A 10,689-nucleotide genomic window follows, 5' to 3' on the forward strand; every position below is an offset into this window, starting at 1 on the left:
AAGCAACTTACCTACACACTTGGCTAGAGAAGCATCATTGTTCTCCATCTCCGCAACTACTATATTTTATACACAATGGCTGCCTCTAATAAACTGAGAAAGATCCATCCCAGTATAATCTGTAGCCTGGTATTTAAGGCCCTCATTACAGTGGCAGATATCTTGATTAAAGTCCCTCCCAAGATTAGGCAGTTTAGTTTTGAAAAATTCACCTTTGTCTTTTTATCATTAGGCCTTTCCATTTATAGGCTTTTTCCATTCTCTTTTAAGAAAGATATCACAATGCAAATATTCCATTATATCTACTGAACTTTGGTACCCTGAATTGCTTGTTACATTTTGAGATAAAAATGTAAGCTGCTTTTTGCCAAATGGTTGATTGAAAAATATATTCTTTCCCCTTTTGATTTAAAAAAAAATTTAAAAAAATAAAAAAGCAACCATTTATTTAGGGAGCTTTGTCACCCAGAAAGAAAGGACTGGGTGATAGAATGTGACACATGCATACTCCATAGAAAATACCTTTTACATTTTTAAATATATTATGTTGTCTATGTAGCTATATATCTATATCCAGGTGTAGAAGTAGATGTAGATATATAGATATATACAAAATAATTAAAGGGAGCACGTGGGGGAATCCCATGGTTCACTTGGTTGATTTCAACTACATTCTTTGAAGACTCCATTGATAAAAAGAGTTTAATGCATTGATAAATTAATGCATTAAACTCCAAGCCTCCATAACATAGCCTTGTACCACACGTGCAAAAGATGGGATTAGCACATAGGTTAAGAGAGAGGCAAAATAGATCCTGTACACCCTTTCCTTTGCTCCTCCTGTGTTAATAGTGTTTACACGATATAGTGTTGTAAGATCACACTGTTCAATAAGATTGTGGGGATGGGACAGGAGACGAGACCAAATGAAAGTTACATGATGGAATCCTGCCCACTTACATTCCCAACCATGGTCAGATCTAGGATTTTGAATAGGAGGGTACAGATGATGTGGTGCAACATATAACACAACACAACACACTTTTTCTTCAGGAAAAAACACCAAACAAAAATAGAGGCTTTACTGACATGTCAGGGGCCCAGTGATAGTATTCAGTGTAGTAGCAAAGTAAAAACAAATATAACCTTATTGGAATGTGCAATAATTTCTTAGATTATATACAATATTACATTTAAAAAACATGGGGAACTAGGCAAAAGTACTAAAGCAGATACTGTTTTATTAGTCCTGTAATCATTATCATTAAATATACATAACTTATTCAGATTCATGAAACAAAATTATGGCTTCTTGAGCATCTTGACAGTGCATCCAGCACTTCACTGTTATTTTTACACTTGAGTTAATGTTTACCTGAGATAATGTTACCACACCTGAGTTAAGGTTTTAGATGGGACTAAAAACAGCAGAACTGTGGAACAGAAGAGAGTGTTTACAAGGAATGTCTAATATGCCAAAATTGCAGAAGAAATGATAACTTGATTAATAGGACACCAACGCCATTAAAAAGGATAATGGGTCATTAACACCTGAGATTAGCAAGAATCAGGTATGTTAAAATGAACCATGAAGTAAATGGACTCCCTTAACACTGCCTGAATAGAAATGCTGCTGCCTCTCCTAAGCAGTTGCTTTTAAAATTTGGGTGATGCAGAAATCAAAGTGTACCACTGCACCAACCCCCTCTCCCCACCACCTCCATCCCTGTTTCTGTCCACCTTGTTCTTAGAAATCCTGGTATTTGCATACTTAAATCTCAATGCCACCTCAATAGAACATGTATATGAAGAGTATTAGAGCAGTGGATCAGAGACAGGAAAAGTAAATTGGGAGGGAAGTGAAGGGACAGTGTGTAGAAGTGCTTCTGCAGGAATGAGAGAGAGGATCCTAACCATTTCTTTGCATCTTTACTGGGCTGGTACTGGAGTGCAGGAAAAGTCAATACTGTTTCTGAGAAACGGGGGCAGCTAGCTAAGTAGAAAGGGAAGGGCAGGCTTCTGAGAGGCCATGCCTGGCTGAGGAGAGAGCAGTCTCTGCTGGTGGGAGTGGGGAGAACAGAGGAGGAGATGCATGTCACTTCCAAACTTTTGGGTGCTTCGCTTTGCTACCTTTCTACTTTTTAAATAGTTTATATGTAAAAATAATATTTTCCCAGATAATGAGGTAGATTACTATGACTATATACTACCATACCAGTGTTCCACGTTATACATGTGTGGAAATATATATATTATAATATACAAAGTAATAGTAAATCTCAAAAGATGAATGGAATTTGTTATTGCTGTTCCTGTAGGCCACATCCAGATGTGCAGAAGTGTGCGCTTGCAGAGGCAAGAATAGTAGTGGCACAACTTTGTGCCACTGGTTTTCGCTACAGCGCATGCCCCTGTACGCGTGCTTTGGTAGGTGACAAATTGTCTTGCTTCGGGCAAACTGCCTTTGCCCAGCTCCTCCTGGCTCCTAGCATGCTAAAGGAACTGAAGGAGTGAAGATGCTCTGGCCAGCAGCCAGAGTGTCTCCCTGGAGGACCAAGTCTCTGGGTCTGCTGGTGCATGCTCCTGTCATGTGCGTCGCGCTGCATTTTTTTTCTGGTGCTTTTTTTTTTTTTTTTTTACTGGGATTTCCCAGTAGCAAATTTTGGCCCCTTGCTGCAAATTTGCAGGACAGGGCATGTCTTAACATTGCCCACATGCAGCTTACGGCACCACAAACCGCATGACACTGCTCATCTGAGTTTGTACTAAAGTCTCCTACATATATATTCTCTTCTGCAAATTTAAGGACACATCCTCCCCTGGTGTTAATTGCCATGGCTATTAGTGGGAAATCATTGAGAGCTGTAGCAATATTTATACCAGGTGTGGACCTGCCCCTTCGTATTTTCCTGAGAGATTTGATTTTTATTTTGTAAGCCATCTCTCCTTAATTCTCTTATGCTCTTACTGGTTTACCAGTATTTGTGTGCTTTAAAAGTGTTTTTGCAGCTGTGAATGCTTTATGAGCATCTTTGATAACTCACTGATTGCACACTGGGAATTGCTGTATATAAGAGAAACCTGTACCATAGAAGTGGTTGAGGAAAAAGTTGGAACAAGAGTTTATTTGCATATCATTTCCTAATCAAGCTTTTCTTAAAACTTTCATTTCTGTATCCAGAGATAAAAACTCTCAAGCTGGATTTTTATCAGCCTTTTTTATCATCCAGATTTGCTTTTTCCTACTTAAGAACAGCAAAGTTCATGGTCAAAATTCAGAAAAAAAAAATCCTTAAAAAATGTATTGAAAGTGTAGGAAATGCTATGCTGCATAAGTGGTCCCCCTGTTCCAGTAAACAAGTCAATGAAAGCCGTTTCATCTTCATAAAATTAGGCCACCTACATGCCTTCAACGCTGTCTCTCACTCCATTCTCATTAAAAAAAATATGGGACTGTGGCATCGACACCTACACAGTCAAATGGGTCGCCAACTGGCTGGAGGGCCGCACCCAGAGAGTGGTGGTGGACGGGTCATTTGTGACCTGGAGGGATGTGGGCAGTGGGGTTCCGCAGGGCTCGGTCCTCGGGCCCGCACTGTTCAACATCTTCATCCGCCACTTGGACAAGGGAGTAAAAAGCACCAGTTCAAATTCGCAGATGACGCTAAGATGTGGGAGGAAGTGGGCAGGCTAGAAGGGTGCAATTGGACCTAGACAGGTTACAGGGGTGGGCAGATGAGAACAGGATGGATTAAAACACTGACAAGTGCAAGGTGATGCACCTGGGGAGGAAGAACCAGCACCATACCTACAGGCGGGGGAACTCCCTTCTCATCAGTGCAGAGGCAGAAAAGGGTCTTGGAGTCATCATTGATGCCAAAATGGGCTTTATTGGGCTGCCAGTGTGGGGACGCAGTCAGGAAGGCTAACCACACCTTGTCATGCATCCACAGATGCATCACAAGCAGGTCAAAGGAGGTGATCTTCCTCCTCTGTGCAGCACTGGTCAGGCCGCAGGTGGAGTACTGTGTCCAGTTCTGGGTGCTGCACTTCAAGAGGGATGTGAACAACATGGAGAGGGTCCAGAGGAGGGCCACTCGCATGATCAGGGGTCAGCAGGGCAGGCCCTATGAGAAGAGGCTCAGGGATGTGAACCTGTTCAGCCTCCACAAGAGAAGGTTGAGGGGGGATCTAGTGGTCTGTTACAAACTAGTCAGAGGGGACCAGCAGGCATTGGGGGAGTCCCTGTTCCCCCGAGCACTACCAGTAGTGACTAGAAATAACAGTGACAAGCTGGCAGAGGGTAGATTCAGACTAGACATGAGGAGGCGCTACTTCACTGTCAGGGCGGCTAGAATCTGGAACCAACTTCCAAGCAATGTGGTGCTGGCTCCTACCCTGGGGGTCTTTAAAAGGAGGCTGGATGTACACCTTGCTGTGGGTCATTTGACCCCAGTACTCTTTCCTGCCATGGCAGGGGGTTGAACTTGATGATCTGCTCAGGTCCCTTCCAACCCTACCAACTATGAAACTATGCCTAAGATTGGACTAGACCAAGGGTCAGCAGCCTGCAGACAGCAGTCTGGATTTGGATCTATGCTCTGGTGCCAATTCTCTCCTCCACTATGGGAGGGGTTGGGTCCACAATGAGGGTGAGTGCAGATAGCTGGCTACTTGGGGCAGGGAGAGGGATTTATGGTCTAAACCACAGCTTAAAATGTGCTCAAAAGCAAGCAGCAAAAGCCTGCCACCTCTGGACTACACTGCCACCTGGTTTTCTGAAGCATGGGTATATCTGTATCTGTTTTAATTCAAGTGCAGAGTGCAGAATACACAAATTTAAAAGCTTTATTCCTCTCCTTCTGTAACTCCCACATTTTAACAATTATCCAAGCACTTGGTAAGTTACAGTAGTTGATTCTGAAATATTAATAACTTATATTTTAAAAGGCTCACAATTGAATGTTTTCATTCAAATGAAGCATGGAAATCTCAGAGACTAAAATGAAATGTTGCTTTAGAAATATTATTTAGAAAAAAAAGAATGAATTAAACTCTGTTATACCTAATTCTTATTGCCCAATGCACAGATTGTGCTCTGAGATGTATCTGCTAAATTTCATTGAATTGTTTGGTCTTGTCTTGGTTTTCTGGATGTTCATTAGTATAATTAGAAGCAGAATTTCGCCCTACTTGTTGTATATACTGTTCTGTGATTAAAGAATCTTGTTCTTGGGTGGTAGATACTTCATGTAGCACTGCCTTTAGTGAAGCCCTACCAACCTACTGAGATTCTGTCCCTGGGTTTGTAAAAGCAGTATTAGTTAGGTTTTAAATTCTCTTTTCTGCTTCCTCTTTCTGACATGATTCCAGTATGCAAAAGAAAGACAACTAGCATTAATTAAGAAATTGGCAAGTATAAATTCTTGGGGAATGTTGCTGTATAATTGAGTGTAAGGTATGGGACCTTTTGTGCAGTCAAAATTTACCACAGTCTGGGAATCTTAATGAGTCTAATGAAAACATGCTTTAGTTTTGAATATAAAAAAAATGCCAGAAGGTAGCACAAAAGATAAAAGAAGCTGGGATCCATAAATTTAAGAAAGGACTATGCTTTTAAATGTGTATGTAGTTTATAATAGACTTTTTAGCTAGACAGCAGAATGAGGGTACAAACTTGGAGATTTACTAGAAGAATAAACCTGCAATAATTGTAACATACATTAGGTCTTTCTTTTGACATCCTATCTGTACATTACTGGAAAATAAGAGTGCAACTAATAAAAGTTTGCACTTCTGTAGAGGCTGTCAACCAAGCATTTCAAAGTGGTTTAAAAACATTAAATAATTCTTCCATCAGAGCACTTGGTAATTTAGCAGTGCATAGGGATCATGTCACCTCTGCTGCCTGATGACTCTATAATAGGTGCACTTCAAAGCACTTTAAGAATATTGTATGCAACCGAAACTGCTGGGAGACTTTCTATAGCTAGAATGTAATAATAGTAACTTACTTTTTCTAAGATGCTGACCCTTCAGCAGCCATAATTTAGTAGCTTAGCTAAACAGTGACACATCTGGCAAAATTGGATCCAAATTCTACAGAGGTTAGTAGTAGGCTGTCTGTTGATATCCATGCACTGTGTATAAACCCTCTGCAGATAAGGTTCTTTGGGCCAATGTGATTTCTTTTATTAGACCAACTAAATAGTTGGAAAAATTGTTATTCGCAAGCTTTCAGGCACAAACACCCTTCTTTGGGCATAGGGTGAGTCTGCTGGCGTAAGGACAGACATTACACACAAACCAGTTTAAGTGATCAGAAACTGGTTTAAACCTGCAACAGAACAGATGTTCAGTGCTCATAAACCAGTTTGAAAATGTCTGAAACCATTTTGAGATAAACCTGGTTGAATGTAGTATCAGAGTTAACTGATTTGGCTCAAACCAATATATGCAATCTCTGCTCCAGACTCCTTGATGGTTTAAGATGAACCAGACAACCCCAGCATGCTCTCTGGGTTGTTAGGGGCTCTTTGCTCCACATCAGGGCTGGCCCCACCCCTCTGCATCTGCCTGGTTTATCCATGCTAAACAGGGATTATCCCCTCCCCCCACCCCAAACCATCACCACTTCAGCAGAAACCCCCAGATTAGCTAGAAGACCACATGCTGGCTATAGTCTATGTATGGGAGAGACAAAGGCAGACAGGGTTTTTGGAACGAATCAACAGGTATCTTAATGTCCTTCCTTGGAAATGTTTGAGAAGAGCTGTTTGATCCCCTCCCTTCCCCTCGCCACTCTCTGCTAAACACAAATTCCCCCCTCCCATCTGCCTTTGCTGAGGTGTATTAACCAGCAGGCCACATGTTGGGTCTGTGCTAAATAAACAGATAGCTGGTAATGTGTCTCTGTTGTTTTCTTAATGGGGCAATAAACACTGAGATGAGAGTGATAAACACTCTCATCAGCTTTCTTCCCCCCCTCCCCCTCCCTCCCCTGCTTGCTTGTCTGTCAGTCTGCTGCAGAGGGTGTACAGAAGCAGGGAAGGAGAGTGAAAAGCGCTTCATGTCAGCCTCAGAGTGCTAGCCCAGGGCTCCAGGCTGGCAACACCCCTGCTCCTCAGCAGCAAGTGGGGAAAAGCCTGGGAGTGCAGGCAGGGTGGGGGTTCACATCCCTCCCTAATCAGAGCCCTGCCGGGGCCTGGTCATGCCCCCCTCAGTTTAGCTCTGTGGAAGGGAATGAAGGGCTGCTCTAGCACCCATCTTTCCCCTGGCTTCCTGCCTGAGCCACGGCAGGCATGTGCCTGAATTTCCACAGTCTAGAGGGATTGTCTGTATGGTTGGAAACCAGTTCAGCCTAGCCTGGTTAGACTCACCTGCAAAGGTTGAAGCAATTCAGGCTGAGGCTTTTTGAATGTCTATCCCTAGCCCTGGTTTTTGTGTACTCTCCTGGGTGAAACAGAAGCTTAAGCCAATATGCAATACAGGAAAAGCTCTGTAATCCAGCACCCATGGGGAATGGGAGGTGCCGGATAAGCAAATATGCCTGTTACCTGAGAGGCGTCTTTGCCTGGTCAGGCAGAGACTCCCCTCCTGCCATGTCCAGTGCGTCCACATCTCAGATTAATCATGCTGTCCCTCCCCTGGTGTCAGTGTGCCAGGGGAAAGGGAGGTGGGGTGCTCCATGCAGGTTGCTTTCCCCCAGGCTGTGGCCCAAAGTGGGATTCAGCGAAACCAGAAGTCCCACTTCCAGTTTTGCTTTTGCCGTGCTGACCAGCGTAAACTAGCATGCTGGTTAATAGAGCATGCTGGTTAATGAAGTGCTGGATAATATGGCTTTCACTGTATTTGTCCTTAGACCAATATGGCTATAACCAGCACTGCTGAAACACTGCAGACATTTCTGTAGTGCCTAGAGAAATCAGCATAAGAAGCATAATACAATGACTCATCAGAAACATGCAGCCTGCAGCACCTATATTATGTTACTTGTAGCTTTTCCATCTACTGGTATAAGGATTTGATCTTTGTACATTCATGGCCCAAGGTGGGGCATCTGGAGATAAGGGTTAATCTTTCGTGTTCCTGAAAACTAAAGATAGAGAAAAAAATCCATCCTTTTTAATCGATACATTTTGGTTACTACCCTTTTAATCCCTTTTGTCTCCCTCATTGACCTCTACTTCTTTATGCCTGGAAACCTTTCTCATTATATCCTGCACAATTGTGCAAGAGGAAAATGTTTCAGATACATAAAGGAGAGGAGGTCAGTAAAGCAGACAAGAACTGAAATGATTGTAAATATAAATGATTGCAAATGATTTTAAAGGTATAGTCTCATTAACAGTATATAGTATAAATTGTGTTTGTCTCAGTATTCGTTAAAATGTGATGAGTACAAATGGCAAAAATGTTATAGAGGAGGAGGAAGATAGACTGAAAGAAATCAGGCTTCTCTCAGAAAGTGAGAAACTAGTGATGAAAATGGTTAATATCTGAAAAAATTTTTTGACAAGGAAATATCTTTATAGTAATTTTGTAAGTAACAAAAAGAAATTCGGGGGTAAGAGTCAAGAAATATATTCCAAACCTTTTGAAAAACAGAAGAATACAATGCAGCCTGCTGCTTCAATTCTGTGCAGAGAGTCTTTTGGTTTTGTGCTTGTATAGTGCTGGGACAGTGGGGTCCTGGACTGTGACTTGGACCCCTATGTGTTATCACAATATAAACAAATGCACACAGAGTCATAGGCATTGTGAGAAGTAGTGGTTAAGCATGGTTGAGAGAGTACTATTAGAGTGTCAGCATGACAAGCTAATTGTGCTCATCTGATGAGTTAGAGTTTACAATGTTCTTATCCACAGGCCTTCTCTCTGTAACTGGGCACAAAAGCCTGTAGATATTTAGAATGCTAAAGTCCACAGAATGCTAGAGTGATTTGGCAGTTCAGCCATCCTTCCAAGGGTAAGATCTTTAGGATAGTTTTGGCTAGAGCCCATTCTCACTGTGAGAGGATGCTTCTAGCTAAGTAGAATGCAAAAAGTTAACAAATTGGTAGAAATGCATTTATATTCCTGGTGAAGTCAAATCACAAAATGCTAATACAGGCACTGATATCTTCTTTTTGCACAGCACAAGTAGGATGGAGCTGGTATAAAATCAGGATAATTTAACATAAGGGGAAGAGAACAGGCAGGCTGAATAACAGAAGGATTTAAGGAGTTGTATATGTGTATGAAATAGCTCTACTGCTAAATTGCCTTTTGCCACTTACCTTTCACTGAAAAAATGTCAGTAGTTCTTTCTTGAAACGTTTTAGAGATTTAGAAGAATGGGAAAAAATAGAACCACAAACACTTATCTCAATATGCCTAAGGTTTACATTTCCCCAAAGGCTACCTAGGGTAGGCTATTTTCAGTTTTTATTACAGAAAGAGAATCTCCAACTTACATTTTCTTTTGAGCAAAAGATCCTCCTTAGACCCATTCTCTTCACTGCTGACAGTATGTCTAGCTGTTCTTCTACCTTGCTTTCCCTCTAGAGTGTGTGCATGTCTTTGCAAAGTAGAATAGGCATTCTGCTCCCCGAGTGGGAATCTATTACCATATTGTCCAATATTTTCCCTGTGTCAAAAGGCATCCTGCTAAGACAAACATTCCCTACTGTCAAAGCTAGTAAACCTTTTCCAGGGCATTACTGCCTCATCTGCACAAGATGCCTACTCCATTGTTTAGGTAGACAGGCCAATTGGTTGCAATGGTTGCATCAATGAATCACGATTGCCTGAATCCCAAGTTGGGTGCATAGAGGTCTGAACTCAGTGTGGCCAAGTTTAGACTAAATAAGTGCTCATGTCTTTTCTTCTTCCATGAGTCCTCACATTCAATTCTAAAAATCAAACCTAGTTAGTCACAGGCACAAGAGAGAACCTGTTGTCTATCATGTAAGGTCTAACAACAACAGTTCTTATTCAGTGTTAACTGCGGCATGAATTTTCCTGGCCCACAAGTGGAAACAAGTTTAACCATCCTTCCTTCCTTGTTCTCCTTTGTTCTCCATCCCCCTCCCCTCTTTCTCTCCTTTTTTCTTCCTACCTTTCTTTCTGCCTTCTCTCCATTTCTTATACATTTTTGTTTCTCTGACTTTTCTGTTATGTTTTAACTTATTTGTGATGGATTGATACTTACATGCAACCACTGACAAACCCCTTATGCCACAACTTAGCTTTGTAGCCCTTTCCTCCCCTCCCCATCCCCAATTTCTTTATTCTCTCACATTTTCTGGCTGTTTTTTTTCCTCCTTTGTTCTGTTTGTTCTTCTACTTGGGTTTACTGAATCTTTTCCTTCCATCTCACCTGCTCCCTGTTACCCCAGAACACTCTGTTCACCTTGGAAGTAAGGGGTGCAGCCATAAAAATACCTTTCTTCGTAGGTAGAAGACTCCCAGACTTTAGGCTAGCAGTGTTTTCTCAGGATTGAAGGAGTGAAGAGAGAGAAAATAAATGTATTAAGTGTGTAGCTGAGCTTACATGCAGTTTACTGGAAAAGACTGACATGAGCATTTATGGAAAAGAAAACAGTTCATGCGAAGGTTGCCAGAAAATCAAACCCATAAAGATCAAATTGAGAGTCAGATTTAGAGAATGTGTTCCTAGTTCTCTTCTCCATCTTCCCCATCTGCCCC

At 41.7% G+C, this 10,689-nt stretch overlaps 1 protein-coding gene across 1 annotated transcript in view; it reads left to right on the forward strand.

The window, feature by feature from the left end:
* Positions 1-10,689, forward strand: part of GALNTL6 (polypeptide N-acetylgalactosaminyltransferase-like 6) — a 1,239,844-nt gene that overhangs the window by 794,769 nt on the left and 434,386 nt on the right. The gene's annotated exons all lie outside the window — the stretch shown is intronic.

Source organism: Gavialis gangeticus, unplaced genomic scaffold, assembly GCF_001723915.1.
Source record: "Gavialis gangeticus isolate Ggan-Ray unplaced genomic scaffold, GavGan_comp1, whole genome shotgun sequence".
In the NCBI taxonomy this organism is placed as follows: domain Eukaryota; kingdom Metazoa; phylum Chordata; order Crocodylia; family Gavialidae; genus Gavialis; species Gavialis gangeticus.